The 17,262-nt window shown below is 41.0% G+C and overlaps 1 long non-coding RNA gene across 4 annotated transcripts; it reads right to left on the bottom strand.

Moving 5' to 3' along the window:
* Positions 1-11,105: 11,105 nt before the first annotated feature.
* LOC149650543 (uncharacterized) lies at positions 11,106-15,248 on the bottom strand. 4 transcript variants are annotated; one of them, XR_016371564.1, is made up of 3 exons: positions 12,844-15,248; positions 12,472-12,761; positions 11,106-12,417 (listed from the first exon to the last, which is right to left on the bottom strand). It is a non-coding gene; the product is annotated as an uncharacterized LOC149650543 (long non-coding RNA). The 4 variants fall into 4 exon arrangements; XR_016371565.1 differs by having other exon boundaries at positions 12,472-12,597; positions 12,660-15,248; XR_016371563.1 differs by having other exon boundaries at positions 11,106-11,514; positions 11,941-12,417; positions 12,472-15,248.
* Between the last annotated feature and the right edge of the window lie 2,014 nt (positions 15,249-17,262).

The following is a 17,262-nucleotide window of genomic DNA, read 5'->3' on the forward strand; positions in this document are numbered from 1 at the left end:
GAAGTGCGGAAAGCCCAAAAAGATGAACAAGCCACACATGATATCATAGTCCAGTTATCAGGAGATAATCCACAAAGACATCGGTACTACGAACTGAAGAACGATGTCTTGTATCGGAAGGCCTACGGTAGACAACCAGCAAAACTCTATTTGCCACAGCGGTTCCGGCGGGACGCCATCCGCTTATTTCATGACCACCCTCTATCTGGACATCGAGGTAGAGATCGTACCTTCGACAAAGTACGAGCCAGATACTGGTGGCCATCGTTCCGGCAGGACGTTATCGAGTACGTCCGCGGATGTCCCTTGTGTCAGATGCACAAGGTCCGCAATAGAAAACGTCCAGGTCTCATGCAGCCTACGGCCATTTCTGAGCCTTTTGAATTGCTGGGAGTGGACATAATGGGACCTCTACCAAGAAGCCGTCACCATCATAAATACCTCCTGGTATTCACGGACTATGCCACCAAATTTGTCGAACTTTACCCGACGAAGAACATCACCGCCAGAACGTGTGTGAAGAAACTCGTCTCCATGATAGTTCGCTACGGATGTCCGAAAGCCATCGTAAGCGACAATGGAACTCAATTCGTTTCTCAGCTTTGGAAGGACATTCTTAAGATGTTCAAAGTAAAGCCACGATACATCACTCCGTATCATCCACAGAGTAACATCGTGGAGCGCACAAACAGAGTTCTGGGCGAAATCATTTCGATGTTCGTTGGTCGAGATCACCGAAGATGGGACGAGAACTTGCCATTCATCCAGTTCGCCATCAACTCGACTACACATACGACAACAGGAAGAACTCCTTTCTACCTGAACATGGGTAGGGAACCGAGATTTCCCTGGGACTTAGACGTGGGGATGCCAGTAGCGGACTTTGTTGAAAGGTCCGCCTCACTCTCAGCGTTAGCGAAGCAACTAGCTTTGTCTAAGGAGCTTGCCAAGAAAGCGCAAGCACACCAGAAGCGCTACTACGATCAAAGGCGGGAAGGAATTGAGTTTCCCGTTGGTGCGCTTGTCTGGAAGGAGACGCATCCCTTGTCTCAAGCGGCACGTGATGTCGCCGCTAAGTTATGTCCCAAATGGGATGGTCCCTACAAGATCGCGAAGAAGCTAGACCGCTTGCGATACAGATTAGAAGACCCAGAAACCGGAGAAAATAAAGGGATTGAGAATATCGCTCATCTCAAGCTTTATTGGTCAAACAAGGATGTCTGCCAACCGGCCGGAGGCCAGTCATCCTCAACGTCAAGTAGTTCATCTTCAAGTTCTACCTCGTCACCGTCCGTGCCTACGCTTCAGGACGCTGGAGTCAGTACTGGTGACGAACGTCGTGAGACTCGACGAGAACGAAGACGACGACTGTTGAAAGACCAAGAAGCGCAGACCGAGTCGTCTGGAGAAGAAACGAGGAGACATCAAACCTCAGCTTCATCCACTAATGGATCCTCTGATTCCCCGTCGGAAGAAGTTCCAGAGTCCTTCCCCGAAGTCTCTGATCTTCCTGAGGAATCTGAGCCAGACGCATTCGCCTTGTTCTCAGATCCTCCCGCGGTCTTCCGAGTGAATCGGATGCCGCCAGACCTTTCTCCACCTTCCTCTCCTGATAGGAGCTCGAGGGAGAAATCTCTCCCTCCACCCTCTGCATCGTCCTCTCCTGATAGGAGCTCGAGGGAGAAGTCTCTCCCTCCACCCTCTGCATCGTCCTCTCCTAATAGGAGCTCGAGGGAGAAGTCTCTCCCTCTACCCTCTCCTCTATCTCACCCTGACGATTCCAGTTCTTCCTCTGAGCCTGAGGAAGACGATAAGGAATTGTCCAACCCTGTTACCGTCAATCCCATGAGATTCGTCAATCCTTTTCGAAGAGGATGGAGACGTGAGATAGTGTTGAGGAAGAATCCTAAGCCTGGAGGTCCGGAGATGGACATTTACTATCATCCTCCAGAACAATATCCGCATAAGACTCTCCGGTCTCGCCCGGACGTTGCGAACTATTTGCGCGCGCATAACATCACCGATGTGACTTCGCGTGATTTTACCTTTGCGCGGCAAGCAATATCGCGAGAACCGTGGGAAACGGTTCGAACCGCAAACTAATAAACTGTTGACGCTTTCCAGGGACCAATGGGCACTTTCGTGCTGAAGATCGAGACGAACGACGCCCCCTTTTATGCCAGCCAGGTTCCGGCAACCGTAATGTTATCGGCACCTTTTCCCCTCGTGTCTCACGGGGCACTGCGGCTGCTAGGGCGCCGCCAAGGCATCCGCCTAATGACGTGGCAATTGCAAGCGTTCCGCCAACGTTGGGCATTCGCCCCCGCCGACCTCCTCATCGCACAATCCCCGGTACTCAGGATTTCGCGCGTGGAAGAGGACACCTCCGCTGCGCTGTCACCGATCGTCTTTCAGGAGGAGCGACCTCTGTTGATTTTAGATATCGCCGGTCTACGCCTGCTTAGGGCGATGATCTGCCCTTGCCTCCGGTGCGAGGGTCTACTGTTCGCGCCATGCGTAGCCCGTGCCCTGGACGCCCCTCCTCGAGGTTCCATCGTCGCGGCGGCCGATACTGCCGCCGCAGAGGTCCAAACCGACCCCATTCCGTTTCACCACCAAGAGGTCCAAGCCGACCTGATAAATCCAAGGGAGGTCCTCGAACAGTACGAGGCGGCCCGGAACTGGGTGCCTCCCGCACATCTCGCGGCGGCCTTCATGGCAGCCGCCGCACCGGCTCCGCCTACCACCGCACCTGCCATCCCCGAGCTAAGGGTCCGCCCGTCCGATTTTGGTCGGGTGTCGCCAGTGGCAGACATCTTGTCCGCCTCTTCTCCTGGTCAGGGACGAGGTCGAGGAAGGCGACCCGACGCGATGCCACCACTAGGACGAGGCCGTGGGCTCGGATCCCTTCTTGCCCGCCCTGTTATCGTCACGAATGTTTGGGCGACCGCCACCCCTGATAGCGGCCAGGGAATTTCCGCGGCGACACCACCACCACCCGCGGTTTCCACGAGCCGCCCAAACGGCGCCGCGCCGCCAAACATGGTCCCAGACGAACGATACACCTTGTGTCGCCGTTGCCAGGTGGGACGACACCATGAAAAGAACTGCCACAAGCCACGGCCCAAGCGGAGCGAGGCCTACAAGGCCCGCCACCGCAACCGAAGCAAGAAGGGAGGCGTGGCCTCGGCCTCCAGAAGATCCCCGGAGCCGCGAGACTCCCATGAGTCAGACTCCCCCTAAAGCAGACGACTTTTCTTGGGGGGGAGGATGTAACAAAGAAGCCACCCCTCCAACGTCGTCTGCTTCATCTCTTTTTTAAATTACCATTTTTCACACGAGTGGCGCCTTAAGCGCCACTGGCTTTCAATTGCTAAAAAATATATTTTTTGGCGGGGATAAAAACCCCCGCCGCCGCTGTCAGTCAGGGAGTAAAATCTTGTAACGCGACAAGTACAGACGCGCTTTTTGTTATAAATAAATTCAAGAGAAATATTAAGAGAGATCTGCGTTATTTTTTTCTACGACGATGGACTATCTGGTAATTACTTAGTCATGATCCATAAGATCTTTAAGCGGGTAACCTGGGAACTTTTTAATTGCTATTTTTTTTTTTTTAATTCTTTGTGGAATCGTGAAGTTAGGCCCTTTTCCTACTTTTAAAACTTTACGGTTACAAGGTGTAACATAATTTTGGAAGTAAATGAAGATAAAAAACAATATTTTGGAAAAGGTGTGATACTATTTGGGAAACTAAATAAATGTATACAATATTTTGGAAAAGGTGTGACATTATTTGAAAAATTAAATAACCAAGCCTAAATCTATAACGTACCTTGACCTATCCGAACATAATTAAAAAGCTAAATCTATTTTAACCTAAGCCTAATTAATCTTAAGCCTAACCAGACCTAAAGTTAAAACACCTTAACAAAACCTAACCCTAACACACTATAAATACTACCCCCCCCCCCACTTGGAAACACCACTTCCATGAATCCCGAGCTAAGCCTAACTTCCGGCGAAAGGGCGTAAGGTGGATTGTAGTTTGGCCAAGGTCAAACGTGTCTAAACTTGCCTACTCACGCTAACATTTCGTTTAACTGAATTGTAGTATTTGTGGAGGTCAGACGTGTCTAAACTTGTCTCCTTGTATATCAATACCGTACTAGCTGTTTTACTTCATTGAAGTTCGTTCACGGCAAGGTTTCACGGCAAGGTTTAAAAATGGCCCAGGCTAATTTAAACAATGCAGAATTTGAAAACCCAAATTTTGGTAGCGTAGATGAATTTTTCAGAAACGTTTCATTGAAAAGTTGGGGTGGATATTTTCCAAACATGAATGAAACATTAAAAGCGAAATCAGAGAAGGATGCAATTACTCTGGTAATTTCAATAGGCTTAGTGCCTAGTATAGAATCTTTCAATGAAAGAAGGATTGCTTGTGATTGTGGAAACAGATCGGAAACCGGGGAAATTAATGGCTACCTTGTGGGCGTTCGTTTTGCGCATAGGCGATTTGGGTATGTTATCCGTTGCTCTGCTGCAAAATCTCGCGATAACAAGCGCAAGGCTTTAAAGGCCGGTAAAAGAAAAATACCTGATTATTTGGTGGCTGAGTGTGTAAAGACTTTTCTAGCCACTAAGAACACCTGGTTTTACAACCAAAACTTGTCAGTCACTGACAATCTGTTTCTCGTCTTCCTGTGGGTTTGCAGGATGAGCGTTTCAGACGCCATAACCCATAGCGAATGTTCCGCCCATACAGTTGTGGATTACTATTCCATGTGCCGCGAAGTTATTGAAATTATTATCTCGAACAGGGCAGACAGAGTACAGATTGGTGGACGAAACCTACCTGCACTCACGAAAATACCACCGTGGGGCTGAGTTGGCTGGAGAGAATATCTGCATTTTTGGGATCTATTGCAGAGACACGAAAGATGGTCTCTTTTTGAGGGTTAAAAACAAGTCCCGGGCCGTTTTGTGGAGCCAGATGGCTAGATATATATCCCCCGGATCTATAATCGTGTCTGACGGTGCCCCAATGTATATGAACTGTACATTGATGGGTTTTCAAGAACACTTAACAGTGCTCCATAAGTATGAGTTCGTGAACTCTGAAGATTCACGAGCTCATACTAACAACATAGAAAACCGAAATAGGCACGTAAAGGATACGATTAAATCCTACAGGACCGACAGGGCTTTAAATAGTTATATGGCCTCATACTGGTACAGGTGCCTCTTTTTCAAAGACCAGGATAGTAATTGGCTTCCTAATGGAACCAACTTTAGTCGGTTCTTGGAGGACATCAAGGCTTGCTATCCTGGTACAGGGAAAAAGGCCTGGAGCTTATTGAAGTTGGTGTTTCGGAGCAAGAGCTTGATACTCTGAATTCTGAAACACAACCAGCATTCCTTATTGGGGGCAAAATGAAGACAACACCGTTGACTTCAACGACGAATGAGGTGTTATTTTAATTCGGCAGTAGGCAAGGGGACCTGCCAGTTAAAACTTCCCCAGTTATTTTAATTCGGCAGTAGGCAAGGGGATCTGCCAGTTAAAACTTCCCCAGTTATTTTAATTCGGCAGTAGGCAAGGGGACCTGCCAGTTAAAACTTCCCCAGTTATTTTAATTCGGCAGTAGGCAAGGGGACCTGCCAGTTAAAACTTCTCCAGTGATTTTAATTCGGCAGTAGGCAAGGGGACCTGCCAGCTAAAACTTTCCCAGTGATTTTAATTCGGCAGTAGGCAAGGGGACCTGCCAGTTAAAACTCCCCCGTTGATTGCGACGGCAGTAGGCAAGGGGACAACATACTAACATATTAGACTTACCCATTCAGGCACCAAATTATATGAACTTAACCCTAACTTCCTAATAAGATGGAGTCTCTAGCCAGAGGGAGCTCTATTGCACTACTTGAGCGCCCCCTGGTCTAGATTGGCCCAAATAGAGATAAGGGAATAGTATATATAGCCTGAATAGCCTAGGGAGCGGAGGTTAGTTAGTCCGTGGTACTCTAGTCAGGAAGTTGGTCAGTGGGACTCCTATTCGACACCCGAGTGGCTAACATCTGTCGCCGGCAGCAATAGACGGTCGCCCTTCCGACCCTCTAACGGTTAAGTTATATTAAATAGGAAATTCCCGCGCTCTTACTCTAGTCGCGTACCGTTTCAAGACCAAAGACAGTTTCCATGGCTCTAAATATTACTGTAAATGTTATGTTTCTTTAGTACGGACATTCCCTACTGGCGCTTCCCAATTTGAGTACTTTACATTGTAAATAGCATTATCATATACTAAAATTAACTAACCCCATAATATTTTTTTCTATGTATAAACTAACCCAACCAGAACCTGGTATAATAAAAGATAGAATTTTTGCCACCTAATTTTGTCTTATTATTTCTTACTCTGTAAACCTCAGCTTTTTAAGCAAATCGGTTACAAGTTGAACAGGGACTTCAGGGCAAATTTTCCATGCGTAAGGTTATTTACAAGTAAATACGTGAAAAACTTTCAATTTCGATTCTTAAGCTAACGTTGTGTATATAAAACAAAAAATCTGAGATTAATTGAAGACAGAGCGCGTAAAGACATTGAAATAGCAGAAGAGAGGAGGTCCATTCGAACAGGCCATAACGCGTCCCATCTAAATAACAAGTCGGGATAACACAAACAATGTAAATACTTTGATAATGATAAACTTAAACCAATCCGAATTTTATAGTTGCCTAGCAATAGTAACTGATAAATGTTCAACAGTTCTTACGTCATGCAAGACATCCAATTAATACAGGTGCTGATGTTGGAAATGGAGAACCAGAAATTGGTCTGTAATATTAACATAAATTTAACCTTTATCCATAATGGGGTCTGTTTCAGCAAGCTATAGAAATGAACACTGTTTTGAATGTTGTTGAATAAGACCTCTGGTTCTATATTCGAATAGATTTTCAATATAATAGTTTTATGCTCATCTCAATTTTAACAATTTGGAGAGAAAATACCAAATGTAAATTGAATACCCCCTATTCCTGTCGCGCAGCGCATCCAGAATCTTTGTCGCCCCACCCCGAAGTTCCTTTAGCCCACCCACCTTAAACACTAGGTTTCAAAAACCCAGATATTCTCAGTTCCTAAATAGTGGGTTTCAAAAACCCAGATATTCTCAGTTCCCAAACACTAGGTTTCAAAAACCCATATATTCTCAGTTCCTAAACATTAGGTTTCAAAAACCCAGATATTCTCAGTTCCTAAACATTAGGTTTCGAAAATCCAGATATTCTCAGTTCCCAAAACACTAGGTTTCAAAAATCCAGATATTCTCAGTTCCCAAACACTAGGTTTCAAAAACCCAGATATTCTCAGTCCCCAAAACACTAGGTTTCAAAAACCCAGATATTCTCAGTTCCCAAACACTAGGTTTCAAAAACCCAGACGTTCCCATTTCCGAAACTCTAGGTTTCAATCCCAGGTATTTGCAGCCTAAAAATGGGTCTTAACGCCCAGATATTCCCAGATGAAGAACACTTGCTTCCAATCCCATACATTTTCTTTTTTAAAAACCGATATCGAGTCAAAGATATTTCTATTATTTCCAATTCGAGATTTATCTAAACTAGATTAAATTCCTATTTGCAATATCAAAATCTATTCAAATCCTTATATCTCAAACATGTCTACTCATAATAAACATTGCCATGAAACAAAGATTTCAAATCGCTATTTATATTTTTCAAACAAATTGGAAAGGAGAAGTCTGGCGTGCCTTACAAAGCCAAACTATACCACGATATTGAAATATTTAAAATATATTGAGCATTAATAGTACAAGTTCTTACGAAAATACTTTCCTTGTTTCACAGCCTCCTATTCGTTCTACAGTAGTTTTTACACATAATTTTGAGATATTTAATCTTTCATCGACCACTTCGAGTAACACAGGTTCCTCTGTTCTAACTAAGAAAGCCGTATTTACGTTCCGAGAGCGCATTAAGGCTCCTCAGAGAAGTCCGCACTTCTCTCGGAACTTCATACTTTTACTTTAATTGAATTTAATCAACTTAAATTCACTTTCATTACAATATAACCTAATTTCAACCCACGTTAAGCGTTACGGTGAGTATCGAGAACCACTCTGCCCCGCAGTCCTCCTAGAAATGAAGAAATTGCTGAGTAACGTAGCGGCTAGAGAGAGAGAGATTTGTCAGCGTGCTTGCCAAAGCAGGGGTTTTATAGAAGGGATAAGACACATTACCTAGACAAGCATTACACTTCTCGTCTCTCGTGCCTTTTGGATTATGGTTTTAATTGCTACTGACATATTTTAGCGGTTTTCGATGCAGGTTTCAAAAAATTATAGTTTCTATACAATTCTTAGTTTTTTGATTCTCTTACAATAAATTAATATGAAACCGCCAGGGAAGATAACGTATCCGACTACACACGAATAGTTTTCTTATCACGGCCCGTGAGCAGGGCCGGAAAAAATCGCAGAACACTGGACATTGTCCAATAAAATTTAAAATGTCCCTTAATTTTTTTTTTAAATTCAAGGGGTTCACTGGACAGTTTGACCAATAAATTTTCCTACGTTTTGATAGCTTGGCCATGGAGAAGCGACACTATTTTTGCACACTTCAGTGGACAAAATCCTATAAATTTTCCATTCAAACAGGGGGTCACTGGACACTTGTCCCATAAGATATGTTTCTTATTTCCGGCCCTACCCGTGACTCTGTTATCGTTTAACTGTAAACGTTCTCTTATCCCCTCTCCCTCTGACACTATTTTACCCCGAAAAGCCGAAGCCGAAGCTCGAAGTCATTTAGAATATTTTAGCAGACGACGTTTACGATGATTTCTCCTATTTGGATGTTGAAGTTTTGGGGTTAATATAGTGTTGCCCCGTTTGCCGTGAAAGGCTGGCGAATCTGGGTAAACGTAGTCCTTGACTTAAAGAGCTTATAGTGGCCCGACCAGGGCTCTACATAAGGCACTAGTCAAGGCATTTGACTACTAAAAAAATGCCTTGACTACTAAAATAAATCGAAATCTGGGGGTTCACTAGTCAATCTGACTAGTAAAAAAAATGTCCCAAATAGTCGTAAACCATGCGTCTCACTAGTCAGTGACTACTAAAAAAAATTGGGATAGGGGGCTCACTAGTCAGGCTGACTACTAAAAAAAATATCCTTATGTAGAGCCCTGGGCCCGACAGGGTCCTGTATGACGTCACTAACTTAGACCAATTAGGGGCCATATGTAAGTCATGTGACAAAAATACTCGGCAATTGGACGAAACAGGTCGTCTGCATGTATGCTTCAAGATATGAATCGTTTAACAGACCTAGGCTTAATGAAACCATTATTAAAGGCTTTGTTTTATTTGGAAATAGAGACCTACCTGTTTTTTAAATGTTCGGTCCCAAAAGGAAGTCACAAATAAAGTTGAGTAATCATTTCTCTAATAAAAAAACGTTCCTAGGATTGCATTATATCTATTCACATGAAATAACAGTTTTACCTGACTAATTAGACCACGGGAGTACAAAAAAATAGTTAAAAAATAGGGTCAGGCTATTGCCACACACACACAAAATGTGTAAGGGAGTTTGCGTGGCAATAGCACGGAGACTATTGCCATACAATGTGTGCCACACTCATACAAAATGTGTAAGAGAGTGTGTCAATCCTAACAGTGCTATACTATTAGAACACAAAATACAAGCGCGGGGACTATTGACAGACACATTTGTACCTATGACAATTAGTTAATTATTTTCCATTTAGAAAGTTCACAGGTTCTACGATCCTGTATAATTATTTCAAATATTTTCGTCCCTAATCCAATTAACCTCGATGGGCGGGCCACCGTACTGATAGGCCCATCACTATTGACACATACAAAATGTGACCTTCTATTTTAATGTAAAAATTTAATTAACTTGTCCAAGGGAACTGTGTGGGAATTGTTGATTGGCTATTCCCACACACTGTGTGGCAATAGTCACTCCCTAAAAGGTATTCGTACTCACATACATATTACTCGTATGAACCTAACCTAATACATTCTAATTAATAATTACTTTAAATATTTCAAATCTGTGAAAGTAGTTTTAAATCTTTAAATCTGTCTCGCAAAGGTTTTAAAAATAAAATGTATTTACCAGATTAGCTCTTGAATTTCTTTTCTTCACTTTTAATGTCAATTTTGTGGGAAATTCGCAAATGTTCTTTAAAATCTTCACTATATTTTGCTGTAAAAGTACAGTCATCTTCTTTACATATCTTTATATCTTTTTCATTTGGAAGAGGAAGTGAAGAAGATTTTCTATGAGTGTAAAACCATGACTTGGTTCGAAATTCTTTTTTACAGCCACAAACTTTGTAGAACTCTTTCTTTCTTGAGCTTTCAGCCATTTGTATCGAAAATTAAAATAAACTCTTAAATACAGACATAAATTAACAATACTGTTACTGCCTTAGAGGCTGAGTCAGATAGCCAACTGAGCTAGTGAGCTATGTCTTAAAAGCGCGGGGATAACTTAAAAAAGGGAAAAGGGCACGTGGTGAACAGAAAAAGGTAAACAAACCATAGGTCTCGCCTCTATAATAACTCCCATTGGTCTATGTGAATGACGTCATACAGGACCCTGTCGGGCCACTATCCGCTCGTCTCCTACGGCCGTTTTCTGCAGAAAAAGAATGCTCCTCCCCCAGACTTAAGCTCACTGATTAGTCGGTCAGGATCGAACTTATTGCTGTTGGTTTGATATCATGCTGATGACGCCATTTTGACCTAGGGGTGGAGATTGGATGTCCATATGGGCAGGACCTGAACATTCTGGTTCAGTTCAGCTCTTTAAGTAATCGGAACTATATTTTGGTGCAAGGCCAGTTAACACAACTTGAAAGTGTTGAACTTTTAAAGGTCAGTGCAAGAGACCTTTGACCTTACTGTTCGGTGTACCGTGCCATCTAGCGCCGAAACCCCTAATCAGACTTGAACAAATTCACGAACTTTCATTTCGATAGTTTTTACTGCACGAAATAAGGTAATGTAATAATGATGATTGAATGATTATATTTAAAATGTGACTTTTAATTTTTAACAAACATTCGTTTTAATCGTTTTGTTTTCCCTTGTCATGTTTGTAATTTGTCAAATACAAAAATAAATGAAATTCTTAAATAGGAAATAAATGAAACTGTTAATTTGTCAAGGTTGATACATTTTACTCCATCTTACACGATGGCAGTTACATGTTCATACATTCTAGTTTTGCTAATATTCGTTTCTAATTAGTAAGCCATATAGCTTAAGAAATGGCACCGAAACTGAGGAAGGGTCCATATTCCGATGACGAGATGGAATGTCTTGTCTCCCAGCTTGAGGCAGTGCCCTCGTTACTCAATAATCAGTACGGGAAATCCCAAGAGGAGAGGCGCAAAATGTGGCAAACGATTGCAGATCGTGTGAACCACATCAGTGGGCAACAGCGCACTGGCGAAGAAATAAGAAAAAAGTGGGCTGCATTAAAGAGTTATGTAAAAAATAAAGTGGCTACAATAGCCTCTGAAACAAAAAAGACTGGGGGAGGAATCAATCGTGCCAGCGAGCTCACACCCATTGAGTCTCGTTTGGCTGCATTGATTCCTAGGGCCTCCATTTTTGGGATAGCCGGAGGCTACGAACTTTCGGATATACCCTCTCTTCCAGGACCTTCGTCAGCGCCACAATTTTATGAAACGCAAGTAACTTATTGTAATCCAAAGATATATGGTAAGAATAGTAAACACATTATGCCGGTAAGTCCATATTTTGTACAAGTGTACATTAAGGTACTCCTTCAACTTGATAAGGTTGGAAGATCGTGAGTTAAAATGGTTTCACTAACGCATAAATGAGAGCATTTACATTTGGAACTACCTCTTTCAGAATTTTCCTCATCCTATTGTTATTGTTTGTACCAACAGTCCCATCTAATGACAGGTGTGACCTAACGTGTTATGTACGTATTTTCATCACTGTTTAAGAAACTATTCCAATTCATTTCCCTATTTCAAAAGCATGAGAAGTGAACCTGTGTGAAGTGGTCTTTTCCGCTGTTATTCGTACAATTTTGTTCCCTATTAGAGATTGTTGTTAATGGTACCTATTGCGTAATTGTATCTATTTGTAAATCAAGGCCCTAAAATGTAATGCTTGCCACATAAGTATTTCAAGCCCTACATCCCGGTGCATTTTACCTAAATGATTAGAGCCTAAACTGCAAGAATTGCTCTGTCCATGAACATTGGCTTCTTAAGAAAAGAGTTCCTGATTTGCTAATGTTCGATGACTGACACAATATTTATGTACTCCTTGACAGCAATAGCTATTGCATCTTTAAAGTTAGTGTCAGCTCTAAACGGTGGATTTACATCAAAACTGGGCTTGAAATCATATAATTTGTTTTACCTGTTTACTACGAGGCCAAAGATGTAAAAGCAAGCACCTTGAGGAATTATGCAATGTTGTTTGTGACCTAACCCTTCTTCAGAGGGTTCCTGGACAATTGTAGATTGTTACTTGTTGGTCTAGTAACTATTAACAGAGTTATTGTTACATTTACAGCGAGACTTGCAGCTCTTCGTCACAACCTGTACCTTGCGAAGTCGTGTAAGTAACCTAAACATACTGTAGCAAATGGCCTAGTTGTCAAATACTTGTCACCTTACCAACGTTCACTGATAGTTTCATAAACAATCCTAAAAATTCCAATATTTGTGACTTCGTCTCACATTGTAATATACTTTAGTTTTTCTTGTCGTATAAACATAATAATCATACGCTTTCAAAGACTTTTCCCAGTAGAAATGCAAGTGTACGACCGGGTAGTTTACCTTTAGTTGCCAAATGTCCAGTTGAACGAACATGAAGGCCATAGGCTTCGTGTGGATATCCCTTCATAAACAAAAGCTTAAGATTATTATTATACAATACAACATTATGAACTAGACACATTGAAACCGGTTTTAATCATTTTGAAAAGGTCTAAACGCAACAATGTTATGATAAGTGTTGAGATAATTCATGGCCAAATTAAATGTTTAATTCAAACAATGGAATAGTCATATCAAAAACGCTCAAAGCAGCTTCTTATTGTATAGTGTTTGTATATACAATTCTTTCCTACATGTCCTATAACACATTTCAATATTTGGCTGCGATTCGCCTCCCTCTCATATTTCAATTACCATGTCAACATTGAACTCCTACACGTATTACATTACTAACACGATTCAATACATTAAAATATGACCAAGTTCTTTTTTTGTCCGTTAAATAGTCGCCATGACGACGTTTTGGATGTCAATAGCGTTGAGGGATTTGGAAGCGTCAATGATTCCAGTATGTGTGTAAGCTTTCCGTGTATAGTGATATCATGAAAATTTGTTTGAAGAGACCAAAGAATTACTGATTTTCAGGACCTAAAATCACGAGGTTTCAGTTGCTGAAAATCAGTATTTCTTCGTCTCTTGTCAGCACGTACAAAGCTACGTCACATAGGTATGTGCGTGCTGACAACCTAAGCCGGAACAGAGCATGTATCTATTAAGCTGCCGTCGGAAAAAGGGAGTTGCCTATCCTTTAGCGTCAAAACAAATTGCCTCTTGCACATACTTTATTCATGCGATGCGAATATAATTTATTTCGTTTAACAAGCGCTCAAATTAATATTCTTCTTACCTTTCAAGATCAATATGACTCTCTTTCGCAAGATGTTTCAACATTTTTTACGAGTTTTGGTAAGATGACATATTACACAGATGGTGAATAATATTAATTAATTCCGTATTATCCAAGATCCCGAGGCAAGCTGCTCAACAACTGTGAGCGGAACCACCAGTGATGGCCTACCGCCACTGTCTCATAGCAATTGTAAGTCGTATACTATACATACTGTCAGTGTTTTATGAATTGGGTAATTTACTCACGTGCCCAGGCGTTTATCATAACGTTACCTGTGAATAGTTATTTCCTCATATGTTTGGTACCGCCTGCTGCGGTAACGAACATAATCCTCGACACAGTTATTTGGCATCATCTAAGGAATGGGGAAATAATGGCCTTGTTTTGTTCGTAAACATTTGAACCTCACGGGATGACATTACCTTTTGTCGCAACCTAATTTATGACGCGCCTTTTTCTATTTAATTTCTTTCTGATTTTCTTTGTTTATTTTCCTTACTGTATTGCTTATTTTCATTAATGTCTTGCTTAATTTCATTACTGTATTGCTTAGTTTCATGTATTATTTATTTCGGGCTTAATTTATGACTCACCTTTTTCTATTTAAATTCTTTTTTTTTTCATTGTATATTTTCCTTATACATTTAGGGTATATTGCACATTTTCATTACTCTATTGCTTATTTTCATTGCATATAAATTGCATATAATCATTACTGTATTGCTTATTTTCATTTGATATTTTCATTACTGTATTGCTTATTTTCATTACTGTCTTGCTTAGTTTCATTACTGTATTGCTTAATTTCATTACTGTCTTGCTTAATGTCATTACTGTATTGCTTAATTTCATAACCGTATTGCTTAATTTCAAGTATTATTTATTTCGCGCTTAATTTGGAGTGCGTTTTTCTCAATCATCATTTGTTTCATTTTATTTATTATTTATAACACGCAAAATTTGGCGTGCTTTTTTATCTTAATTTAATGTTTTACATGCTTAGTCTGACATGCGCTTTTATTGTAATTTAATTTAATGTTTTACCTGCTTAGTCTGGCATGCGCTTTTATTGTAATTTATTTTAATATTTTATATGCTTAGTCTGGATAGCGCTTTTATTGTAATTTAATGTTTTACAAGCTTAGTCTGGCATGCGCTTTCATCAATCTTTTTAATTTAACGTTTTAAATTAAGCATGCTCGTGCTATATTTAAGCACGATTATTCTCATTATTCCCTATTGCATGTTCTTGATTTCATGCTGTGCATCGCACCTTTATAGTCTGTAGGAGGGTTCATGTTTGTCACATTTCTTGAGATGTGTAATTGTTAATTAACATCTTTTCTCCATTGCAAGATCAGCCTGGTCCTATATATACGGAGAGAAATTTAACTACTCTCTTACTTCACAGGTTCAGTTTACATCACTTTGACCATCGTCCAATCACATAGGTTCACGGAAGATACGCTTTACATCATCAGCAAAGAACATCACTCATTTAACAGATATCTATATTATTTGGTCGTAAATGTTAAATGTCCATTAATTAATCCATTTCCTTTTCAGAGTTACCAGGCTCTACAGCGAAAGCTTGATCGATATGGGAAGCACACAATTGGCGCCATCAAGGGCTTGAACTGAACCCTAGTCTGGAGAGTGATAGGTTGAACCAATGCCTGGGAATTTGACGTGGCGAGTCCCATTGCGCTTCATTAGGATGATGACGTCTCATTAGGTAAAAAGAGGCAGTGACGTACATATGGGGTGGGTAACTGTTTGGCAGGAGATTCAAATGTTGATTTGGATTAGAAAAATAAGAGAATACGGTTTTAAGCACCCTCTCCATATGTACCCACCCCTATTGTTCAGATTTGGGTTTCAAAACATTTAAATCTTTAGAAAATAGTGTCTCTGGATACTTTTGAAGTGTTTTGCTTATTTCCGCTCCCGAGAATTTCCTGGAGGCTGAAAATATTTGACTTATTTTCGCCTCTTTTCAACCTTGTCTTGCTGCGAGTTATGAGGGTTCAAACAAACCTGGAAAAATCAGGGAAATAAATAATTGACTAAGACCTCAGGGAAATTTAGAATTTTAAGAAATATTCAGGGCACTTGGTGTTAAACAGCTAGGGGCCGAGTAATTAAGCAAAATATTCATAAACATTCCCTCCGTAGGATTAACATTACACAAAACTTTCGAGGCTCATAACTCTGGTACTACTAGAGATAAGGCTATGTCCTTCGAGTATGTTATAGTTTTATTTGCCCCCCATCCAACGATACTAGCCTGTTTAGATTTTCAGACTAGGTAGTAGGCCTACTACCCCTATAGAAGGATCTATAAATTGTTTTCACTCTCCGCTTTCTCTCTCCTCCCCCACGTCATGCGACAGACATTCAACGCCGGGGTAACCTCACGGTAAAGGGGGAGAGTGGAGCGATCTGTGATTTTTTTCTAACTTTCTGTAGACAGCTTTTCTTTTGATCCCACTTTGGTTGGGTTCTTATATAGGTTTGTGGGTGGGGTAGGGAAAGTCTTCCTTCCTAGTATAATAGCATATTTTGAATGAATGTAGCCACCGAATGTAGTAGTCTAGGGAGAGACAAACCGCAAATGTGTAAATAGAGAATGTAACTAATAACATAAAGACGCAAAATCATTTTAATTAATAAAGAAACTAGTAAAATATAATAATCGTTATATCTATTTACAAAATTATTTACAAAACTATAGACAAAATTATTTACAAAATTATATACAAAATTATTTAAAAAAATATACATAATTATTAACAAAAATATATTCAAAATTATTTACAATACTGTTCCTTCCCCCTTCTGCCCCGATTTCAGTTAATCAGGGAATCTCCCTGGTTGAAACCCTCGATAGTTCCCATTTGGGAAATGAATGTCGGATGCGCTTGACGCCACAGGCTGGCAATACCATCCTGTTTCCCAAGCCAAGGAACCCAAAGAGGGTTAGACACAGATTTGCGTAAGCCTGAAATCTCAGGTTTTCGTTATCAAAGTCTAACCCTCTTTCCAGGATTAATTCCCTCCTCAAGGGCATCGTCAAAATAGAAGCATGGGTTCTAAGCAAAATAACTGAAATTGGGGCCCAATAATGGTCAAGCGCCTGATTCTTCCACAACAGACATTCTCTCTGTCTGTGGGCATGGGCTGGCAGACCCCACAAACACATCATTGTGGCTGACCTGGGGGGGGTGAGAGATGTGGGGTGGTTCTAATTGGGGCGGTGATAATTTTAAACTTCAAATACACGTGAAAAAAAGTAAATAAATAAATAAAGGTAAAACAGAGATGGGTTGACTTAGTATACATTAATTGCATTTATGGAAAATGTTTTACTTTCGCCTAAAATGGATTCCGTTTCTGGAACCATACGGGCCAACCGACGAAGCAAGTGGTCTTTCGTTGGTGTATCTAGAGTTTCGATAATATTCTAGGAAAATTTCGTCAGGTTAATTAACAGTTCGATTATGAAGACCATTTAGT

The sequence above is a fragment of the Phalangium opilio genome, unplaced genomic scaffold, assembly GCF_054372755.1.
Source record: "Phalangium opilio isolate 3A_F unplaced genomic scaffold, DU_Popi_V2 ptg000086l_1, whole genome shotgun sequence".
In the NCBI taxonomy this organism is placed as follows: Eukaryota; Metazoa; Arthropoda; class Arachnida; order Opiliones; family Phalangiidae; genus Phalangium; species Phalangium opilio.